Raw genomic sequence first — 11,311 nt, forward strand, 5'->3', positions numbered from 1 at the left:
TTGGTGAATGGTGATTAAATACCGCCAAAACCTGTCAACTATAGCAGTTAAAAGCCCCCTTACATACTATAAACACCAAATTTGCAGGATATGGTAAGTACAATAGTGGGAACAGCTTTTGAGATAATGGATTTTAAAGGTTCAAAGGAAAAAAATAGTATACATTTAAAATGTGTTAAATTAGTTAATGTATTTACCACATTTACATGTATACTTTTTTCCTTTGAACCTTTAACCACTTTACCCCCGCCGCTCGTGCACGCCGCCGCCCGCTTGCCCGGAGATCAATGAACGGGAAAATCCATTCCCGTTCGTTGATCTAAGCCCCCGCAATGATCTGCTGCTTCTTTCAGAAACAGCGAGATCATTGTGAGTCTCCCAGCCTCCTACTGCTTCCTGTAAGCGTCCTTCCGGTCGCTTACAGGTCGCATGTAAACATATTCACTGTGGCCATCTTGTGTCCAAATAGTAAACTACACCCTAATGCATTTTACACATACAAATAAATTGTTTTACATAATAAATTAACTCATTACCTCCCACACTCCCCAATTTATTTTTTTTTGTAATTTATATACAATAAAAAAAACATAAATAGTTACCTTAGGGACTGAACTTTTTAAATATTTATGTCAAGAGGGTATAACACTGTTACTTTATAAACTACGGGCTTGTAATTAGGGATGGACGCAAAACTGAAAAAAATGCACCTTTATTTCCAAATAAAATATTGGGGCCAAACATTGTGATAGGGACATAATTTAAACGGTTTTATAATCGGGAATAATGGGCAAATAAATTTCATGGGTTTTAATTACAGTAGCATGCATTATTTAAAAACTATAATGGCCGAAAACTGAAAATAATAATTTTTTCCCACATTTTTTCCTATTTTCCCCATTAAAACACATTTAGAATAAAATAATTCTTGGCATAATGTCCCACCTAAAGAAAGCCTAATTGGTGGCGGAAAAAACAAGATATAGTTCATTTCATTGCGATAAGTAATAATAAAGTTATAGACGAATGAATGGACGGAGCGCTGAAAGGTGAAAATTGCTCTGGTGGTCAGGGGGTAAAATCCCTCAGTGGTGAAGTGGTTAAAATAGATTATCTCAAAAACTATGAGGTCTTTTTGAAAAAAAAAAATTCCCTTTGTTCCCTCTGTTCTACTTAACATATCCTGCAAATTTGGTATTTATATAATGTAAGGCCATGGCCATGATCACGGGCCAAATACGCAAAATAACGGCCGCATCCGTGATTGAATTCCGCGATCAATTTCCGATCACGGATTCGGATCACAATGTCGGATAGTGAAAAAATGCTTGCGAATCATGGCTGTGCCATGATCACGGATTGTATCCGAGCAACACTGCCGGTTGATTAGTTACCGTATTTTTCGGACCATAAGACGCACTTTTTCTCCCCCCAAAATGGGGGGAAAAAGTCCCTGCGTCTTATGGTCCGAAGGTGCCCAACAAAGTTGGTTTCTGATGCCCTGCATCCTCCTTCCCGTCTCTTCTGTCCCCCGTGTCTTGTCCCCGTCTCCAATGTCCTCCTCATTTATGTCTTTGCCCTCCTATGTCGTCCTCCCCCATGTCACTTGCCCCCAATGTCCTGCTTCCCGTAGTCTGTAATGTCCGCTTGCCGCGTTGCGTACACGCATATGTGCCCAGCGTCCCCTCAGTACATAAACCGCTGTCTTTGAAAGAAGGATCGATACTTACCAAACAGCTAATGATGCGGCAGGAGTCCCACGCCGAGATGAGAAGCCACGCATTCGTTACCGATCACCGGGACTCGCTTCAGCTTGATCCAGCGCTGTGCAGCCAATCAGGCGAGGGAGCTGCGTCACGCTCATCCAATCACCGCCGCCTGCTATTCTGACAGGAAGCGATGGTCCTGTCAGAATAGCAGGCGGCGGTGATTGGATGAGCGTGACGCAGCTCCCTCGCCTGATTGGCTGCACAGCGCTGGATCAAGCTGAAGCGAGTCCCGGTGATCGGTAACGAATGCGTGGCTTCTCATCTCGGCGTGCGACTCCTGCCGCATCATTAGCTGTTTGGTAAGTATCGATCCTTCTTTCAAAGACAGCGGTTTATGTACTGAGGGGACGCTGGGCACATATGCGTGTATGCAACGCGGCAAGCGGACATTACTACGGGAAGCAGGACATTGGGGGCAAGTGACATTGGGGTGGGCAGAGCCCTTAACCAGTACACTTTCCGACCAGGGATGGTGCTTTCATAAAGTCAACTTGAGCAATTTGCCTGGGTCCCAGGCTTCACATTAGGGGTTGTGGAGGTCACAGCAACTTTATAGTGAGTACAGTGTTACGATGTAAGGTGCCCAGCATTCATTTTTGACCATGGTTTAATTTTCCCTAAATCTCCCTGTGCCTTTAACAGGTGCAAACTATTTCCCAAAGTGTTTTCACCTCTATCCCTCTGTCTGGATATATGTATTATTGTGATTATGCACTGGGCACATATGTACGCAACGCGGCAAGCGGGCATTGCAGACTACAGGAAGCAGGACATTGGGGGCAAGTGACATGGGAGTGGGCGACATAGGAGGGCAAAGACATAAATGAGGAGGACATTGGGGACAGGCATACAAGGACAGGTGACACAGGGGGACAGGCAACACCAGATTGGGTGACACAGGAGGGCAGAGAAAACAGGAAGACAGAGGAAACACAGGGACAGAGGAGGACATGGAGAGTAAAGAGACTCAGGGTGACAGACAATGCGACGGGATGACATGGGGCAAAGGAGGACACGGGAACAGACTAGAGTAGACACAGAAGGGACAGAGAACACAAAATGTACAAGGGAAAATAATTGGGGGGATTGAGGGGAGAACCTCCACAAGACGCCCCTGCACCATTGATGCACCAGGTTTAGCATATTTTTTTTCCCCTGGATTTTGACCTCTAAACCTAGGTGCGTCTTATGGTCCGGAGCGTCTTATGGTCCGAAAAATACGGTAGTATTGGGGATGCCAGAATGAAGATGTTAGGCTAAAGTATGTGTTTGCTATAGCTGTGGGGGGAGTTGGCAAAACTTTGGGGGCAGGGGATTCAAAGAAGAGAGTCCAAAATTAGCCCCACACTAGGCCTGAACTCCAAATAAGCTGAGCTGCTCCTCCCTTGTGGTCATCCTGGGTGGTACTAATTCAGCGCTTTGTCATGCTAGGAAGTGGGCAAAGGAATGCAACATCTTAATGGCTCCTATAGACATAAAAGTTGGTATCCTGAATAATTAATTATACCGTATGTCACTACACTGCCTTTTATTTATTTCTGCACAGTAATTATATTAATGGTGGGGATATGAACATTTCATTCAGTTTTGGTTTTTTATTAGTATTTACTATAGTGATTTTTTTTTCATTATGGGATGCTTTCTTTAGCGGATTATCGTTAGCCTGGCTTTAACATTTTTTAACATTCTTTTTCACTGCAATCATTTCCAAATGTCATGGCTGGAAACCATAACAGTTGACTTTGTCCATCAACAAGAAGAAATAACATAACACGGGTTGTGCAAAAGGTCTCAGCTAAAGGTTAATGTAGTCCGCTATGTATAAGAAGGGATAGCATTCATATATTTGCATTATTGATTTTTGCTACTTCTAAGGACTTTTGAGAAGAAAGCTGTACAAATGCAGTTATCCTTTGAAATTTCTAAGCTTCCAGAAGAACTCATTAAAGCAGCTTTGGAGATGGTAACCATATTTCCAATAAGTGTTTCAGCCACTAATTTATAACATTTTAAGTTGAGAGGGATGCTGTACATCTGAGGAGGTTCACATTTATCCTGGTCATGGTATATCCAGACTTCTAGAAGATCTTTCACCACCATCCCTAAGGCCTAGTTCACAGTCATCAATTGCGTTGCAGAATAATACTGCATGTCAAACTGCTGCCCCTACAATTCTATGGGCCTGTTCACTGTATATCTGTACTGCATTGTAACTGATCACATTATTCTAATCCACTGGGTACAGGCTTTGAGTCAAAGCGAAACTGTAAACTGCAAAAAAAAAAAATTATATACATATATACACACACATATATATTATATACATATATACACACACATATATATATATATATATATATATATATATATATATATATATATATATATATATGCATGCATGCATGCATGCATGCATGTATGTATGTATGTATGTATGTATGTATGTATGTATATGTGTATATGTACATACACACACACACACACACACACACACACGAGTTTCACTTACCTGGGGCTTCTGCCAGCCCCCTGCAGCCGACCTGTGCCCTCGCATTCCTGGACCGATCCTCGGTTCCCCGCCGCGGCTCTTTTTTTTCTTGTAATGTGTGTAGGCTGTATTCACAGTGGTCAGTTGCATAACAGTACCTCCATTTGACGGAGTTGAGGAAAATCTTTAGCATTTACATTTGTTTAGTTACATAGCACACATGGGGGTTGATCCACTAAAGCGTGGTAACTGCTATCACAGCAGTTATCACGCAGTTGCAAAAGATTACTCTGCGTAATAAGCAGAGGTTTGCGCGCGATCACGTGTACATTACACATGTTCGCGCGCAAACCTCCGCTTATCACGCGGAGTAACCTTTTGCGCGCGCAGATCGCGCGATAAATGCTGTGATAGCAGTTATAACACTTTAGTGATTCGAGCCCATGCTATGAGTGTGAACTACAAAGAGGACTGGATATAGACTTTAATACAAAGCCTGCATGCAGTGAGTTAAAATAGTGCGATAGTTTACAACACGGTATTGTGAACAGCCCCATAGAATTGTATAGGCAGTGAGTTGACATGCAGAATTATTCTGCAACGGAACCAAGCACTGCGAATTAGCTCTTAAGGTGGCCACACACCATACCATTTTTTTATATATCTGTTCAATTCAAGATTAGCAATCAATTTTTCTAAGTGTAACAATTAAAAAAATCTGACTAATGTATTACACACACATGTTTAATTTTTCCCCAATTATGAATGAAATAATAGAACGCTCAGAAAAAAAATTGGATTGGAACTGTGCATCAACTTACTGAAAATCACACATACACACACCTTGATAAAGTTGGTCTAAAATTTTTAACATGTCCAATCTCAAAAAATAAAAAAAAACAACAAAAAAACAGGAAATTTGATCGGATTTCTCGATTGAAAAAAAAAGAAAAAGATCTTGTTTTTTTCAGGACAACCAATCAAAATGATCGAATTGGTGAAAAATTGGATCTTTTAATTGTGTGGTGTATGGTCATCTTAAGGCTGGGTTCACAGTGCTCTGTCGCATTGCAGAAAAATTCTGTGAGTCAACTTACTGCCCATAAAATTCTATGGGCCGGTTCACAGTAACTGATTGCAATATAGTAACTTGTTGCATGCAGGCTTCGCATTAAAGTCTATGTCCAGTCTCCATTGCAGTTCACACACATTTTAACATGTGCGTTATGCAACTGACCACTGTGAATCTAGCCTAAGGCCTCTTTCACACTAAGGCTGGATTCACAGTGGTCAGGTGCATAACACATGCGTTATAATGCATTTAAATGTGTGTGAGCTACAATGGAGACTGGGCATCAGGGCCAGACCGAGGCAGAGGCTGGAGAGGCTCCAGCCTCACGGCGCAGTGTAGGAGGGGGCGCACAATTCATTCAGTTGTCATTCCCAATTGTGTTTGAAGCAGAAGGAAATAGGAAAAGGGGATACATGGCAGTGACTGCAAGCCAGATAACTAGAGATTAAGGTGTTGGGGAGGTTGGGGGCCCTGGGGCGCCTCTCAGTCTAGTAGTAATCAGTGTGTGACGGCTGGGGGGGAGGGATGCACTTTGGTGTCTCAGCCTTGGGTGCTGAAGGACCTTGTCCCAGCTCTGCTGGGCATAGACTTTAATACAAAGCATTCATGCAACAAGTTAGAAAACGTGATCAGTTACAACTCTTAACTGTGAACAGCCCAATAGAATTGTATGGGGAGTGAGTTAGCATGCCGAATTATTCTGCAACGCAACTGAGCACTGTGAACCCAGCCTTAATGCTGAAAAAACGGATGAGTTTTAATCGATCAGTTGTTCCGTAACAGTGGATTGTGAAATGCTTTCAGTTAAAACGCATATAATGTGAACTGACCCATATGGAAACCTGGACACTGGGCTGCACATCAGTTGTCCCTTCAGTTATAACTGACAGCAACTGATTCAGTGTGAATGAACCCTTAGGTGACGTTCACATTGCGCTGCCACACAATGCAGATTAACTACCTAACAACCGCGTAACGGCAATGGGCATAACCACGGCGGCAGCCCCAGGATTGCTAACGCCAATTGGCATCAAGTCCTGGGGCCGGCTACTGCAGGAGACTGCACGCGCATCTCCTGCACCAGGGTGGAGCTCCTCCCCACCTTCAGGCTCGGGAGACTGTTAGACCGCGAAACCGCCGTCTTTTAACTAAGAACAGCGCTGCGATCCACGGCAGTGCTGTACTGGGGACAGCCGTGTGGCACGGCTGTCCTCCTGGGGCACTAGAGAGCGATCGGCTCTCATAGGCAGAAGCGATCGCCAGGATTGGCTGGCTGGGGGGAGGGAGGGGTTTGTTAAAAAAAAAAAAAAAAACAAACAAACCACAAAACAAAACACAAGCAAATGTTAAAAAATAATAAAAAAAAAAACAAACAACTGGGGGGCAATCAGCAGTGTTGATTGGATACCTCATTATCCTATTCGAGTTTGGTCGAATTCGGATAGTAAACTATCCGAATTCACTCGAAGTTCGATATTCGAGTTAATCGAATATCCGATTCGAACTCGGATATCTGACGTCACTATCCGAGCCTGTATTCGAGTAAAATATTCGAGCTGGCCTTAAATAGCTTTTAAAACTTGTATTAGAGGTCAATGATGCATGAAACCACCTTTTTTATGAAGAAAAACATCAAGTGATTATGTGGTGATGTAGTAGTTATGAAAAAGGTATCAAAAATAGTAAATGAACTTCATGAAAAGTGTTTGCATGAGAAGGTGTGTCCAAAATGGTTGGAACTCCTCCTCCTCCTCCTTCTATATCTTCCTCCTCCTTCTTCTATATCTTCCTCTTCTATAGCTTCTTCTTCCTCTTCCTCTTCTATAGCTTCTTCTTCCTCTTCCTCTTCTATAGCTTCTTCCTCTTCCTCTTCTATATCTTCTTCTTCCTCTTCTTCTCTATCATTATATTATGTGTCTTGGTTTTCCTTTCTTTTGTAATATTTTTTTTTACTTCATTTGTGGAAATATTTTATTTTAATAACACCATAGTTATATTTGTGTTGATGGCATAATAGGTAGTGGCACATTGCAAGCCACAGCGCCTTTTTTCTGTGTACCCTGGCGGTGGTAAAACACAGACATCAGCAGGAGGAGGAAGTAGTTGCAGCTATTGTAGTGTGGTAATAGCTGGTAGGAGAGTGGGTGGCAGCAGAAAATAGTTATTCTGTTCTCCCTGGCAGTGGTAGCAGCACACAGACAGCAGAAGCTCAATGCAGCTACAGGAGGAGGAGTAGTGTGTGTCAGGCAGTGTGATGTGACTGACATAATAGGCCCTGGGTCCTAGCGGTGGTACCAGGGCCGTAAATAAACATCATGAGGTTCCAGACAGCGGTCGTAAAGCCCACATTGTGTCCAATACACAATTGGGACAGCACAGTTTTCAACCCGTACACCTGTAAAATTAATTTTTTTTTTCAAAATAATGCAGCTATTTTTAAGCGCAAATAGCTGGTGGCGCATGGGCAGCAGCACCTTGTAATGTGTTCCCTGGCAGTGGAGACACAGACAGCAGGAGGAAATACAACAGCAGGCAGCGTGAGGAGGATGAGTGTGTGGCAGTGGCAGCAGGCAGGCGGGCAGCGAGATATAGCTGGTGGCGCATGGGCAGCAGCACCTTGTAATGTGTTCCCTGGCAGTGGAAACATACAGACAGCAGAAGGAAATACAGCAGCAGGCAGCGTGAGGAGGATGAGTGTGTGGCAGACTGGCAGCAGGCAGGAGGGCAGGCAGCGAGACATAATAGGCCCTGGTTCCTAACGGTGGTAAATAAACATCATGAGGTTCCAGGCAGTGGTCGTGAAGCCCACATTGTGTCCAATACACAATTGGGACAGCACAGTTTTCAACCCGGACACCTCTAAAATAATTTAAATTTTTTTTTCAAAATAATGCAGCTATTTTTGAGCGTAAATAGCTGGTGGCGCATGGGCAGCAGCACCTTGTAATGTGTTCCCTGGCAGTGGAGACAGACAGCAGGAAGAAATACAGCACCAGCAGGTGTAATGTGTGTGTACCACTTCATGTCCCCCTCTCGCCGACAACAGGGGCCAGGAATTCGCCTTCCACCCAAGCCTGGTTCATTTTGAGAAACGTTAGTCTGTCCACAGACTTGTGAGACAGACGAGATCGCTTCTCAGTGACAACTCCACCGGCTGCACTGAAGCAACGCTCTGACAGTACGCTGGAAGGGGGGCAGGAGAGCACTTCCAGGGCGTACTGCACAAGCTCGCTCCAGATCGGCAGGTGCTTGACCCAATACTCCATGGGATCAACAGGGGCAACGCCTCAATCCCGCTGAAGGACCCCATGTAGTCAGTCACCATGCGGGTCAAGCGCTGTCTGTGACTGGAGAAGGATGCTGCTGCAGGCAACCTCCTCTCTAGTCCCTGGCAGCAATACACTCATGTAGAGCTCGTTGGTCAGAGACAGCAGGTCTGTGGTGCGCGTGCGCTTTCTGCTGGTGGATGCAGGCACCTGCTGCGCGTACGAGAGAGAACGGCGCCGGAGATTTGGGCGCAGGACACAGCCAGTATATGGCTGATCCTGCTGCCGCACAAGTCCGGGCCGTGTTAATTACTATTCCCCCTCCAGGCCGACATGGATAGTGGGGGAATGAAATAATTCGGCTTTCAGCAATTGCTGGAAGCCGAATTATTGTTTTAAAAGCAACTTCAGGTCCGTCTTCTGACGGCGCTGAAGTTACTCCCTGTGCCTGCGATAGCCGTAGTTCCAATTACGGCCTATGGTGGTGCCGGCTGCGCCCAAGTCTCCTGCGCTGCTGCGCCCAAGTGTCCAGCGCTGGATTTACCGTGTTCGCCTGCTGCTGCCTCTGTGCTGGCTGGACAGTGGGGGTGGATGGCTGAGGGAAGGCTTCCTCCGAGCGCTCAACAAGGGACAGCTGCAAATCCCTCTTTTGTTGCGCACGGTCTCCTCCTGCAGGCAGGAACTGGCTGAGCTTCCCCTTCAGACGTGGGTCCAGCATGATGCAGATCCAGATGTCCTCCCTCTGCTTCATCTGGTTGACCCTTGGGTTCTTGCGCAGGCACCTCAGCATGTGTGCTGCCATTGGAAAGAGTCTGGCCACGTCTGCTGGCACATCATCGGCAGCCCCAGAGCAGACAGTGCTGTCCTCCTCATCCTCTGCCTCCTCCACCTCATCCTCTCTCCACCCCCGCACCACTCCAGCTGCGCTCTGCTGCTCCCCCTCATCAGCAGCAAGGTCAGGGACCTCCACCAACTCCAAGCCCTCCTCCTCAGAGGTGGCCTGTGAAGCTGCCTGCAGCTCCTGCTGGTCCAAGGCTGCCGCTCCCTCTTCCAGCAGTGCATACAGGGCCCTGTCCAGCACACACACCATTGGGACCCACTCGCACACCATTGCATGGTCCCTGCTTACCATGTTGGTGGCCTGCTGGAAGGGTGCCAAGCACTGAGCACACCTGCTGCATGTGCCCCCAGTCCTCCGTGGAGATGATGGAAGGGAGGTTGGTGGCGGCACGCCCAGTTGCAGTGATGGCGGCAACTGTTGCTCGTGCAACGTACTGGCTGACAGCCTGCCTCTGTTCAACCAGACGCTCCAACATCGCCAGGGTGGAGTTCCAGCGAGTTGAATTTCGATCATAAGCCGGTGCTGTGGCAGGTGCAGCGCCTTCTGCACCTCTTCCAGGCTCGCTACTGCTGCAGCCGAGTGCCGGAAATGATGCACAACCTTCCTTGCCGCCCCAAGGAGTCGGTCCATCCCCTGGTAGGTCCGCAGGAACTTTTGGACTACCAGGTTCAGGACGTGCGCCAGGCAGGGGATGTGGGTCAGGTCTCCCCTGCTGATTGCAGCAACCAGGTTTACCCCATTGTCGGACACCACCTCTCCGACTCTGAGGCCTCTGGGGGTCAGCCAATTCCTCTCCTGCTCTCGGAGTTTGGCCAGGACATGGTTCGCCGTCAGTTTGGTCTTCCCCAGGCTGACCAATTCCAGCAGCGCTTGGCAGTGGCGGGGCTTCACGCTGCTGCTGAGGCGGGGGGTTTGGGCTGGTGTGCCGGAGGATGGAAGCGGATCAGAGGAACCTGCTGCAATTCCGCTGACCCTGCATGGTGGCACCACCCACTGCGTTGTTGCTGCTGCTCTGACATTGCCCGATGCTGCTCCCCCCTCCTCACCCCCTTCCACCAAGCTGATCCAATGCGCGGTGAAGGACAGATAGCGGCCTGTCCCAAACTGCCTGCTCCACGAGTCCATGGTGACGTGGACCCGTTGACCCACCGCGTGATCCAGCCCTCTCCCGACATTGGCCATCACAGAGCGGTGAAGTGCAGGGATGACCGTGCGTGCAAAAAGATGTCGGCTGGGGATTGGCCAATCGGGGGCTGCACACATCAGGAGCGCACGCATGTCGCTCCCCTCCTGCACAAGGGAATAAGGCAGGAGTTGGGAGCAAATGGCCCGTGCCAGCAAGCCGTTCAGCTGACGCACGCGACGGCTGCTGGGAGGCAGAACCCTGACCACCCCCTGGAAGGTGTCACTGAGCAGGGTCTGGCGACGCCTTTTGCTGGCACGGGAATCACTGGAGGGAGCAGGAGGCGGCCACTGAGGACTGGCTACCAGAACAGGCAGTGTCGGCAACAGTGTCGGCAGCAGGAGTTGCAGAGGGAGGAGGAGCAGTGCATTTCTGACGCACTCCTGCTGGTGCTGCTGGAGGAGGTGGAGGAGGGCGGGTGGCTGCTGTCGACGGCTTCGCAGTGGTGGCGGGTCTGCCACTGCCAGCTTCCTTCAACTTCATGAACTCCTCATTTTCATGAAAGGGTTTCCCAGCCAGATGGTTCACCAGAGAGGTGGTGCCGTACGCAGAGGGCTCCTTCCCTCTGCTGAGCTGCTGGCGGCACTGGTTGCAGGTGGCATACTTGCAATCCACATATGGCAGGGTGAAAAAATTCCAAATTGGGGAGGTGACGTTTCCCCTTCGGCTCGAAGGTGCTGCTGCCGCTGGTC

This window comes from Hyperolius riggenbachi, chromosome 11 (assembly GCF_040937935.1).
Source record: "Hyperolius riggenbachi isolate aHypRig1 chromosome 11, aHypRig1.pri, whole genome shotgun sequence".
NCBI classification, from domain to species: Eukaryota; Metazoa; Chordata; class Amphibia; order Anura; family Hyperoliidae; genus Hyperolius; species Hyperolius riggenbachi.